Source organism: Etheostoma cragini, chromosome 19 (genome assembly GCF_013103735.1).
Source record: "Etheostoma cragini isolate CJK2018 chromosome 19, CSU_Ecrag_1.0, whole genome shotgun sequence".
Lineage (NCBI taxonomy): Eukaryota > Metazoa > Chordata > Actinopteri > Perciformes > Percidae > Etheostoma > Etheostoma cragini.
The window spans coordinates 3,088,026-3,100,606 of record NC_048425.1 but is presented as its reverse complement, the minus strand read 5'-3'; the positions used below and the strand labels follow the sequence as shown (position 1 = coordinate 3,100,606).

The window sequence follows — 12,581 nt, the reverse complement described above, 5'->3', positions numbered from 1 at the left end:
AAAAGTCATAGTATAGCATGTCGAAAAAAATCATAGTGTAGTATTTCGAAAAAAATCATAGTGTAGTATGTCGAAAAAGTCATAGTACAGTATGTCATACAATAGTGTGTTGAAAAAGAGTGTCAAAATCCTTGTTATAGTGTGTTGAAAAGTCATAGTATAGTATGTCGATAAAATATACAGTTACAGTATAATGTGTCAAAAAAGTGGAAAAAGTCATTGTATAGTATGTCGAAAAAGTGACAAAAAGTAACATTATAGTGTGTTGAAAAAGTCATAGAATAGTATGTTGAAAAAAGTCATAGAATAGTATGTCAAAAAACTGGAAAAAAGGTGAGGTGTGGTATGTCAAAAAAGTCATAGTATAGTATGTCAAAAAAGTCATAGTATAGTATGTTAAAAAAGCATAGTATAGCATGTTGAAAAAAGTCATAGTATAGCATGTCGAAAAAGTCATAGTATAGTATGTAGAAAAAATTCATAGTATAGTATGTCAAAAAAAGTCATAGAATAGTATGTTGAAAAACTGGAAAAAAGTTGCAGTATAGTATGTTGAAAAAAGTCATAGTATAGCATGTCGAAAAAAGTCATAGTATAGTATGTCAAAAAAGTCATAGTATAGTATGTCAAAAAACTGGAAAAAAGTTGCAGTATGGTATGTTGAAAAAAGTGATAAAAGGATATATTATAGTGTGTTGAAAAAAATCATAGTGTAGTATGTCGAAAAAAATCATAGTGTAGTATGTCGAAAAAGTCATAGTACAGTATGTCATACAATAGTATGTTGAAAAAGAGTGTCAAAATCCTTGTTATAGTGTGTTGAAAAGTCATAGTATAGTATGTTGATAAAATATACAGTTACAGTATAATGTGTCAAAAAAGTGGAAAAAGTCATTGTATAGTATGTCGAAAAAGTGACAAAAAGTAACATTAACAGTGTGTTGAAAAAGTCATAGTATAGAATGTTGAAAAAAGTCATAGAATAGTATGTTGAAAAAAGTCATAGTATAGTATGTTGAAAAAAGTCATAGAATAGTATGTCAAAAAACTGGAAAAAAGGTGAGGTGTGGTATGTCAAAAAAGTCATAGTATAGTATGTCAAAAAAGTCATAGTATAGTATGTTAAAAAAAGCATAGTATAGCATGTCGAAAAAAGTCATAGTATAGTCTTTTGAAAAAGTCATAGTATAGTATGTTGAAAAAAGTCATAGTATAGCATGTCGAAAAAAGTCATAGTATAGTATGCCGAAAAAAGTCATGGTATAGCATGTCGAAAAAAGTCATAGTATAGTATGCCGAAAAACTGAAAAAAAGTTGTAGTATAGTATGTTGAAAAAAGTGACTAAAGGTTATATTATAGTGTGTTGAAAAAGGTCATAGTATAGTATGTCGAAAAAAGTCATAGTATGGTATGTCGAAAAAAGTCATAGTATAGTATGTCGAAAAAAGTCATAGTATAGCAAGTCAAAAAAAGTCATATTATAGTATGTCGAAAAAAGTCATAGTATAGCATGTCGAAAAAAGTCATAGTATAGTATGTTGAAAAAAGTCCTAGTATGGTATGTCGAAAAACTCGAAAAAAGTTGCAGTATAGTATGTTGAAAAAAGTCATAGTACAGCATGTAAAAAAAGTCATAGTATAGTATGTCAAAAAAAGTCATAGTATAGCATGTTGAAAAAAGTCATAGTATGTCAAAAATCTGGAAAAAAGTTGCAGTATGGTATGTTGAAAAAAGTGACAAAAGGTTATATTATAGTGTGTTGAAAAAGGTCATAGTATAGTATGTCGAAAAAAAGTCATAGTATAGTGTGTTGAAAAAAGTCATAGTATAGTACTTCAAAAAACAGGAAAAAGTTGTAGTGTGGTACATTGAAAAAAGTGACAAAAAGTAATATTATAGTGTGTTGAAAAAGTTGTAGCATAGTATGTCAAAAAAAGTCATAGTATAGTAAGTTGAAAAAAGTCATAGTACAGTATGTTGAAAAACTGGAAAAAAGTTGTAGTATAGCATGTTGAAAAAAGTCATAGTATAGTATGTCGAAAAAAGTCATAGTATAGTATGTCGAAAAACTGGAACAAAGTTGTAGTGTAGCATGTCAAAAAAAGTCATAGTGTAGTATGTCAAAAAACTGGAAAAAAGTCATAGTATAGTATATCGAAAAACTGGAAAAAAGTTGCAGTATAGTAAGTTGAAAAAAGTTTTAAAAAAATAATATTATAGTGTGTTGTCAAAGTTGTAGTATAGTATGTCGAAAAAAGTCATAGTATAGTATGTCGAAAAAAGTTATAGTATAGTACGTCAAAAACTGGAAAAAAGTTGCAGTGTGGTACATTGAAAAAAGTTGTAGTATAATACAGTATGTTGAAAAACTGTAAAAAATTTGTAGCATAGTATGTTGAAAAAAGTAACAAAACGTTATATTATATTGTGTTGAAAAAGGTCATAGTATAGTATGTCGAAAAAAGTCATAGTATAGTATGTTAAAAAAAGCATAGTATAGCATGTCGAAAAAAGTCATAGTATAGTGTGTTGAAAAAAGTCATAGTATAGTATGTTGAAAAAAGTCATAGTATAGTATGTCTAAAAAAGTCATAGTATAGCATGTCGAAAAAAGTCATAGTATAGTATGTCGAAAAAAGTCATAGTATAGTATGCCGAAAAAATTCATGGTATAGTATGTCGAAAAAAGTCATGGTATAGTATGTCGAAAAACTGGAAAAAAGTTGTAGTATAGTATGTTGAAAAAAGTGACTAAAGGTTATATTATAGTGTGTTGAAAAAGGTTATAGTGTAGTATGTCGAAAAAAGTCATAGTTTAGCATGTTGAAAAAAGTCATAGTATGGTATGTCGAAAAAAGTCATAGTATAGTATGTCGAAAAAAGTCATAGTATGGTATGTCGAAAAACTGGAAAAAGTTGCAGTATAGTATGTTGAAAAAAGTCATAGTATAGCATGTAAAAAAGTCATAGTATAGTATGTCAAAAAAAGTCATAGTATAGTATGTCAGAAGTCTGGAAAAAAGTTGCAGTATGGTATGTTGAAAAAAGTCATAGTGTAGCATGTCAAAAAAAGTCATAGTGTAGTATGTCGAAAAACTGGAAAAAAAGTCATAGTATAGTATTTCGAAAAACTGGAAAAAAGTTGCAGTATAGTATGTTGAAAAAAGTTACAAAAAGTAATATAGTGTGTTGTCTAAGTAATATTATAGTGTGTTGAAAAAGTTGTAGTATAGTATGTCGAAAAAAGTCATAGTACAGTATGTTGAAAAACTGGAAAAAAGTTGTAGCATAGTATGTTGAAAAAAGTAACAAAAGGTTATATTATATTGTGTTGAAAAAAGTCATAGTATAGTATGTCGAAAAAAGTCATAGTATAGCATGTTGAAAAAAGTCATAGTATTGTATGTCAAAAAAAGTCACAGTATAATATGTCAAAAAAAGTTATAGTATAGTACGTCAAATAACTGGAAAAAAGTTGCAGTGTGGTACATTGAAAAAAGTGACAAAAAGTAATATTATAGTGTGTTGACAAAGTCGTAGTATAGTATGTTGAAAAAAGTCAGTATAGTACGTTGAAAAAACGGACAAAAAGCAATATCATAGTGTGTTGTCAAAGTTGTAGTATAGCATGTTGAAAAAAGTCTTAGTGTAGTATGTCAAAAAACGTTATAGTATAGTACGTCAAAAAGGTCATAGTATAGTGTGTCGAAAAAAGTCATAGTATAGTATGTCAAAAAAAGTTGTAGTATAGTACGTCAAAAAACGCTGCAAAAAAAAGTTGCACTGTGGTAGATTGAAAAAAGTGACAAAAAGTAATATTATAGTAATTTCTGTCATTTCTACGCTGATAACTCAATTCAATTCAATTTTATTTATAGTATCAATTCATAACAAGAGTTATCTCAAGACACTTTACAGATAGAGAAGTTCTAGACCACACTCCAGAATTTACAAGGACCCAACAGTTCTACTAGTTTCCTCCAGTGGCGAGGAAAAACTTCCTTTCAGGCAGAAACCTGGGACAGACGTAGACTCTTGGTAGGCAGCGTCTGACGGGCCGGTTGGGGTTAGTGCAAATAACAAAAATAGAAAAAATAGTAGTTTGTAGCAGTTCTTTGTAGTAGTTCATGGCATAGCAGGGCACTGTGGGCATTATAAGGCCCAGCCGGACGTAGCAGGACGTAGCTGGGCACCGCAGAGTGTAGCAGATGAACATGGCATCGCAGAACGTGTAGCAGGACCATGGCGAAAGCTGCAACCATGATTTTGGAGCGTCCCTGATCCGAGGGAACATACTGGGGAAAAAGAACATAAGGACTCCGTCAGCTGTATCTGTTGCTAACATCTAGGGACTCCCTACACCCTCTCCTAGATTTTCTTGAATACGTTAAAGGTTGGATGGCAAACGACTTCCTTTAGCTAAATGACAACAAAACTGAAATAATTAGCTTTGGTCCCTCTAAGTCCAAAAGTCAATTCACCAGTATGCTAGGCTACCTCGCCCTATATGTAAAGTCACATGCAAAAAAACTTGGTGTTATATTTGATTCTGCACTTTGTATTGACAAACAAATCAGATATGTTGTTAAAAATCAGTTAAGAGTCATTTCTAATCACAAGCAAATTATTTTCTTTCAAGACACGGAAAAAGTAATTCATGCCTTCATTACATCCCGGCTGGACTATTCCAGTTTTTTTTTCCTTTTATTTAGGCCTTCCACCGGCTTCATCAAGTCACCTGGCTACAGATGGTCCAAATTTCAGCTGCAAAGATGTTGACTGGTACTAAAAATATAAGCACAATACCGCAGTGCTAGCCTCTCTTCACTGGCCACCCATCGACTTTAATATTCAGTTATAAGACCCTGTTGATGGCCTTCAAGGTTCTTAATGGCCAGGCACAATCTCATATCCCAGATCTTATTCAAAGGCACTCAGCGCGGAGGTCTCTTAGATCTGAGGACAAATCTCAAATGTTCCCTTATTCCCCTAAACTAACAGATGACAGAGCTTTTGCAGCTGCTGCTCCACAATTGTAGAACCATCAGACTATCATATCAAATGTGGTCCATCTATTTCTGTATTTAAATCTAGGCTAAAGACACATTCTTACAATCTGGCCTTGTTAACACTCTAAACACTAATTCTGTCATGTTTATAATTAATTGCTGCTTGTTGTTGATTGGGATGCTTTTCTGTATGTGTTTTGTTTCTTTTTATTTTAACATTTCAATGTGTTTATCAGCACCTTGGGGCTTCTTTGTACACCAGTTTGATCAGCTTCAGCAATGTGAAACATGCTCTGGAATGATATGGTAAAGAGACAGTGATGTGATTAATAAAAAAAATAAAATATGGTACATAATGATAGAGTATGGAATATGAGACATACTCTAAGGTAAGGTAATAGTGTAGCAATATAGTAAAGCAGAATATAACATAGTATAGTATGTAATATAATGTAGCATGACATAGTTTTGCCATACATTTTAAGTCCTTAACACACACAGAGAGCCAGGCTGGGTTTATTTAATGACTGCTGTGATAATCCAGGATATTACATAATGTGCAGTATAGCACAGAAGTCAATACAATATAGTACAGTAATATAGTAAGTAACAGGAATATATCAACAGGATGGCAAGGCATATAATAAGCAGAGAGGTCTCGAGTGACCCAGACACTGTGGAGAAATGGGTCGGTGTTTACTTGATGTGGGAGTCTGTTGTTCCCACGGTTGTAGTGCATTTTCGTAGCTTCCGCTACAAGGGAGCGCCTGAAGAGTTCTGGTTTGTATCTGATGGAATGGTCCGGTGGCTGAATGAGCTGCCCATCTGCCATCTGTCATCAATAGAAGAGGATTGGTGTGGTTGTCCAGGATGGCTTTGATTTGGTCTTTAAAACTTATTTGTACCACAATAAAAGTCATATGGTACAGCATGTCAAAGAAAAGGTCATGGAAAACTCATAGAACACAGAAAAATGTCACAAAAGGTTGTTGTATAAAAAAATGGTCATTAAGGCACAACACACTTTTATAGAATTCAAACCACGCAAATTGAATTTTCAAAAGTAGTCTCCAAAAACAAATTTTTCATCATTTTAAAATTAAAAAAAGAAGTCATTCAAGAGCATGTTGAAGACAGTCATAGGAAAGTTTGTTAAAAAAGTCCTAAAACAGTCGTAGTACAGGTTGCAAAAAGATTCAGAAAGAAATTAAAGAAAATTAATGGTATAATATCTTGAAAAAAATCACAAAAGGTCAGTATAGTAAGTTGAAAAAAGTTATAAAACGTCAGTATAGTATGTTGAAAAAAGTTATCGTATAGTGTCATAAAAAGTCAGTATAGTACGTCATAAAAATTTATAAAAGGGTCATTGTGTTGTATGTAAAAAAAAAGCATAGTACTTGACGAAGAAAATCATAAAAAGGCAGTATAGTATGTCAAAGAAAATTATAAAGTCATTTAATAGTACATGGAAATAAATCATAAAAAGTCATATTATAGAAAAAAACGAAAAAAAGCCACAAAAATAGGCAGGTAAAAAAAATGCTGTTTACTTTCAGAATTGAGGAAAACACATTGAAGTTCAAATCTGACCCGTGGCCCTTTGCTGCGTGTCATCCCCCATCTTTCTCTCCCTTTCCTGTCTATCCACTATAATAAAGGGAAAAAGCCCCCAAAAATATAAAAAAAACAAAAAACGAAGTCTTCACAATATGTCAATAGTCTCTCTAAAACACATTTGTATGAAACTAGCAAGGAACCATTAAGGTGAATGTTTTGCAAAAGTAATAATGAAAGAATAAGATCTGCCATACAACACGTTATAAATGTTGACTTTAATTAGTTCACCTACCCTACTGAATACCTCTGGAAACATATAAGACGGCATTGTCACGTAACCAATGTATGGATAAGATATTTTTTATCCCAAACAACATGAAGGGAAAGTTGCAGCATTCTTTTCAGCTATGAGCAACAGCTCCAGATCTTCCTTTCAGCTTACAATTTGTTGATGAAGAGTAATAGTCTTTAGACTTTTTTCTCCTATTATCATTTCATTTTTTTAACTTTATACTATAATATTTAAAGTGCAATGTGAATTAAAATATAGTAAAATATAAAATATGGAATGAGCTAGGAATATAGACTAATCATGACAAGAAAGATAGTCACAATACTGGACCGGTGTTACTGCACCTTCTCCCAACCTGTTGAAGCATTATAGAAAAACATTTTAGCAGCTGTTTAGCGATGTAGAAAATTATTAAATGAAATAAAATAAAATAATGATTTTAAGGCATGCTATTTACTTTAATAAACACAACTTTAAAATAGCATCATTAAAACTAAATATACAGACTTTATACTTTGATTGACAACATAGAAACACAGAAGACATTCCAGATCGTTCCATCTTAAAAACCAGTTTGCGTTTTATTTCAAACAGTTTGGACACCAATAGAACCAGCTGTCATTCCCAAACTTCACTGCATCTACATGAATTCAGAATGAACTTCCGACTGCAGCATGTGCAGCGGCAGCAGCCACAACAAACACTTGACAACTCAAGAGAAGAATCCAATTCTTTGTCCTTCAGATCCCTTCGTAGCAAACTAAGAAGCCCCAGGAGTTGTAATTGTTTCTGAAAACGTGGACCTGTTTTAACCCTTAGTTTATTTAGAATAATATCAATAATTAGGTTTGTTGTCTGTTAGGCTGCTGTCTCTTAACACATGAGTTAGTCACAATGTACGTTATCAGTGTTAATGACACATTGAGTCACTTTACGCCCATTACATACTGGGTTCAAAACACTTACATTCTTCATGAGTGAAAAGTAGGGGCCAATGTGGACGTACAAAGCCCTGAAAAGACAGAAGACAGAACTGAAACTGTTAAATGGAAAAATCCACCCGCCTTTGCCAGTTTATTTAATTAGTTATTTGGTGAGAAAAGGTAGGTTTCCAATTTCCCCCAACCCATCTCATCTACTTTCCCGTAATATCTAAAGATGAGAATCTCCTCGTTTTTTGTTGGGTTAATATTAGCGTAAGCTCTAGAAAGACGCTCTCACTCTATGCAGACGACATTGTACTTTAAATCATAAATTAAATCACCGAATGATAGTTGATTTGAAACAATATCAACAAACCTCTGATTTGGTAAATAATCACACTGTTAATGACCAGTTTAATGTGGCATAAGTGGGGCCGTGGATCTAAGTAAAGTGATTTTTGAATCCAGTAGACAGTTTGAATCAAGCACTTGGTCCGATTAATAGTCGTTTTTGTATTGCTTTGTCATGACTTTACTAATTCATTTAGGGTTAATTTCATTATTGTAGATAAATACCACGACCCTTCAGAATGTTCACCTTATTTGTGAAATTATTTTAAAAAAAACAAAAAAAAAACCTAAGTAAGTTATTTAGCTGTAACGATAGCTAATGTTGGAGGCTAATTTCACTGTTGGAGACAATGTATTTGCTTGTCTCTCTTTTGCCTCTTATCAAGATTATGTACTGACTGGAACATTTTACCAATGAAAAATAAATTCTGTGTGTCTGAAACAACTTTCTAAATAACCTCATATCAACATATCACTGCCATTTCTGTACTGCAGTTATGTATTACTTGGAGTTATACGCAATACCAATACTGTCTGTAACCTGTAATAAGCCAATATTGGCCTATAAAGACTCAAGTAAAGTTATCCAAAAAAAAGTGGTAGCAGTGCTAGAACTCAGCTATTACAATGGAACCAGTGTTGACATTTTCTGTTTTGTTTCTAATAATAATAATAAAAAAAGGTTTTCAAACTCTACAGAAGACATTTTGAATTTTCAATAAATGTTTCAGTGAAGCTGCTATAGTCATCTTTTATTGCTCTTCAACATTGTGATTATCAACAAAATGTTTCAAGGTGGCACCAAGTCATCTACATTTGACTGGTTACTCACGGGAAAAAGTAAACTAAACACCTATAAATAATATATAAAACTGGCTGAGAGACAAGAAGAACCAACCAATAGTTGATTTTTGTGTACTTAAAGTGGATTTTTCCTTTAACACAAAGATACACACAGGGCAGTTTTGGTCAGTTTCTCTCTCCACAGCAGTTTCTTACAGTACTTTTAGTTTTCTTCATAGTAGGTAGTCAGTTTTTCTTTGCACTATAGTGTGACCGGTCAGGTTAGATATGAGCTAATTAACTTTGGGACTGTTTGGTTTAGGCTGCCTGGAATGCCAGATGTGTGAAGCTTGTTACTTTTTGAGCACCAGGCAGATTGATTTATTACCAGAATAAAATGTATTTTGAGACATAACATCCACATTTTTTTATATAGGTCTGCTGATTATTTCGAGCAAGCAATTTATATTCCAATAATAATATCTGTATATATGTACACAACATCTTTTGTTCCATACTCCCAAACTGAACCAAAACAAATCTTTAAATAGGCTTTCCGGAGCTGCCTACACATGAATGGTAGACCAGTAAAATTAGTGAAATACATCAAAAACAAGTGAAACATCTAAGAAAAAATAAAATAACAGACATTCATAATAATTGTATTTATAGTATTTAAATGAAAGATAAGCCTTGTTTCAGCCAAAAAGTTCAACCAGTCTTGTTGATTACAGACACATTTACAGTTTTGGGGAGCTATGAACTTCATTTCATTAAAAGACCAGCTACATAACCAGCTTCAAACTGAAACTGTGGACTTTTATCCCCAAATAATGTGATTTTGTGCTTGTTTTTGTCGATTTATACGATAAATCAATGAAAACTCATTAAAAAGCTTAAAATATGATCACGTCACTTGGAAAATACATAAAGGTAGCTTTTGAGTCCACAATTTCTGTTGGGGCATGGATATAACCTGTAAACTATGCTGTCTGACTTTCTAAAAATTGTAGAATTGATGGAAAGGAAATGGACAGATTGCAAAACAGATTTTAACAGCATGTAAAACATCTTCCTTTTGGGAAAAAAAGTGGCTAAGGGGGTCTGAAAAGTTGCTAAATCCAGCGACAAAGTCGCTAAGTTGGAAATGGTACAGCCCAATAGGGAGTGAGGGTTTGAAAATTGTATTTCCTTAAATTATTTCCTGAATTGTTGGTATGTAATGGTAATACTGCATTCAAATACATACAATTTTGGATATGCCAACATATTTTATCACATTTTTTGCAGTACCCTCCAAACTATTAATTTCATCCTTTTTGGGAAGGTCCAAAGCTCATCTAGGGGGGCTGGATCCCCCAATAACCACCGTAATTCAAACACAGCTCACTTACGGAAGGCTTGCGGCATGTGGATGCACCAACAGAATTGATGCTATTACCGTACATTCCTCATGGGGGAGACAGAAACTACACACTAAAGCTTTGTGGTTAGCAAAAGGAAAAGAAAATAGTGTTCATCTCAAAGCCTCAACCCACTTAATAAAGTAAAGTGTTGTGTCATCTGAAGTTGCTCCCTTCCTTTTCAGTATTTTACGGCGCTTGAAAACTAAGTAAACAAGTGAGACATTCTTGAAGAATTTGAACGCACAGTTCTGTGGTTGTGATAAACTGATTTTTACTGCCAAACAAAACTTAAAATAGGACTGATGGAGAGTTTGGATCTAAACTAAATTGGGGCAATAGATTACCCTGACCAGCATTACTTTTGCTCATCCAAATAAAAGACTCCAAAGGAAATAAAACAATTTCAGAATAATACTATTTGTTACAAATGAATGTTGTAAAAGTGCTTTTCTTGTTTTAGCACAAGAGAGCAACTTTATATTATTGACACATGCCCAACTCCATATGGTGTTTAACAGGTCAAGCAGTAGCAGCAGTGCTGTTTTTATTTTACTGTACATTTAACATTCAGATAATAGTTGACCCCTTGCCCGGGCCACTCAACTACTGTAGAATATAAACACTTTTAAATGCTACAGGCCTGTTTCCATTCTCTTTCCATCTGCTGCAGCTCTGTTACAAAGAGTGATGGAGTGAGCTTGATTGTTAATGGACAGCCCAGTTGGGTGAAGCCTCAACAGCTTGGTGGTGTAATGCATTTGGTTTGGTTTGTGTGTTATACCAAAAACAGAGGTGGTAAAGGAGGTTGTTGCCCATCAGTCAGCTCAAGTTAACAAGTAAAGGCTTTAAAATGGCTCCAGTTTCTCCTTTACATAGAAAAATGAGTTCCCATTTGAAAGCATTAATTAAACTATTCTATCTCAGCATGACTCTGACTCTTCATTGCAACCCTCCGAGCTGAAACAATTAGTCGATTAACGGATATCCCACCATTATTTTGATAATCAGATAAGAATTAAAGTTACTTATCCAGTAAAAAATGGCAAACACTTAAAGGCTATAGATTCTCAATTTTGTGAGGACGTGGAATTTTTCTCTTTTTTTGCTTGTAGGAGAAAACACGAACTTCCCCTTTGTTTGTGAGAAGGTAAGATTTGTACTTTTTACTGATTTCAGACGTTTTAGACTTTCAACCATTTCAAGATTGAATGTCGGTTTATCTAAGATGGTTATTATTGATGCCAACTGTAATTACCATTCCATCTACTTAAAAAATATTGTGAAAAAACCACAAGAAGCAAATTTTTTATAAATACTACCAGTTTTCCAAGCTGATGACATGTAGCTTATTTATGCCACTAATGCTAGTTTGATTTATTTTCTACACATTCTTTAAGAAAAAAAGCTGAAGTAGTTGTAGATTCAGGTCTAACCAACAATTGAAAAAATTTGAATTTACAATGATAAGAGATGGAGAAATGCAGCCTCACGTTGGAGAAGGTGCAAATGTTACACATCTGTATTTGTTAAAATAGGATGTGTCAACATTAAATCAGAAGTTGTTACCATCTGGAAACTTTTCATTTTGTGCTAGTGCTACACTTAAATCCTTGTGTTGTCCACGGGGTAAAAATAAAAAATTCTCCCTTTTTTACAAGGTTTTTGTTTCCTTTTCTGCACTTTTTTCATTACCACCGGATTTCCTATTAACACTAACTTATTCATGACCAATAAACCTCATTTATATACAATTATACATATTGTTTTTGTTTTAAAAAAGCTAGAATTATGAATAATTTTGACTAATAGTTAAAATCCGAGGAACATCCAGTATGTTGAGAGAATCACAGACTGATACTTGTCAAAGTTAAGTCAGGATACTGTTTTGAAACAATTTCCTTTCCTTTTCTCCAAATGCTGTGAAATTAAATAAAACATTAAATGAAATTAGGGAACTGATCATTAATTATACTCAAAAAGCTTTTCTCTAAAATACATTTGTGTAATTTTTGTGCAATTTGCTTGAAAGATGATCATTTCTGATAAAGAAACTTTGAAAACGGGTCAAATTTGACCCGAGGACAACAGACGGGTTAAAGATATGGAGGAGAGAAATCCACTTCGTGTCTCAGCAGTTTTTTTCATTCTGCATTAATATGCCACGCCATCAACAAACAGTGGAAGAGCTCCACATCAGTAAACCGTTTCAGCTTTACTGACAGCTCCAATTTAAGATTCTGGAGAGAAAAGCATGT

At 33.0% G+C, this 12,581-nt stretch overlaps 1 protein-coding gene across 1 annotated transcript in view; it reads right to left on the bottom strand.

Moving 5' to 3' along the window:
* Positions 1 to 12,581, bottom strand: part of usp12b (ubiquitin specific peptidase 12b) — a 34,119-nt gene that overhangs the window by 4,686 nt on the left and 16,852 nt on the right. The window lies entirely within an intron of this gene.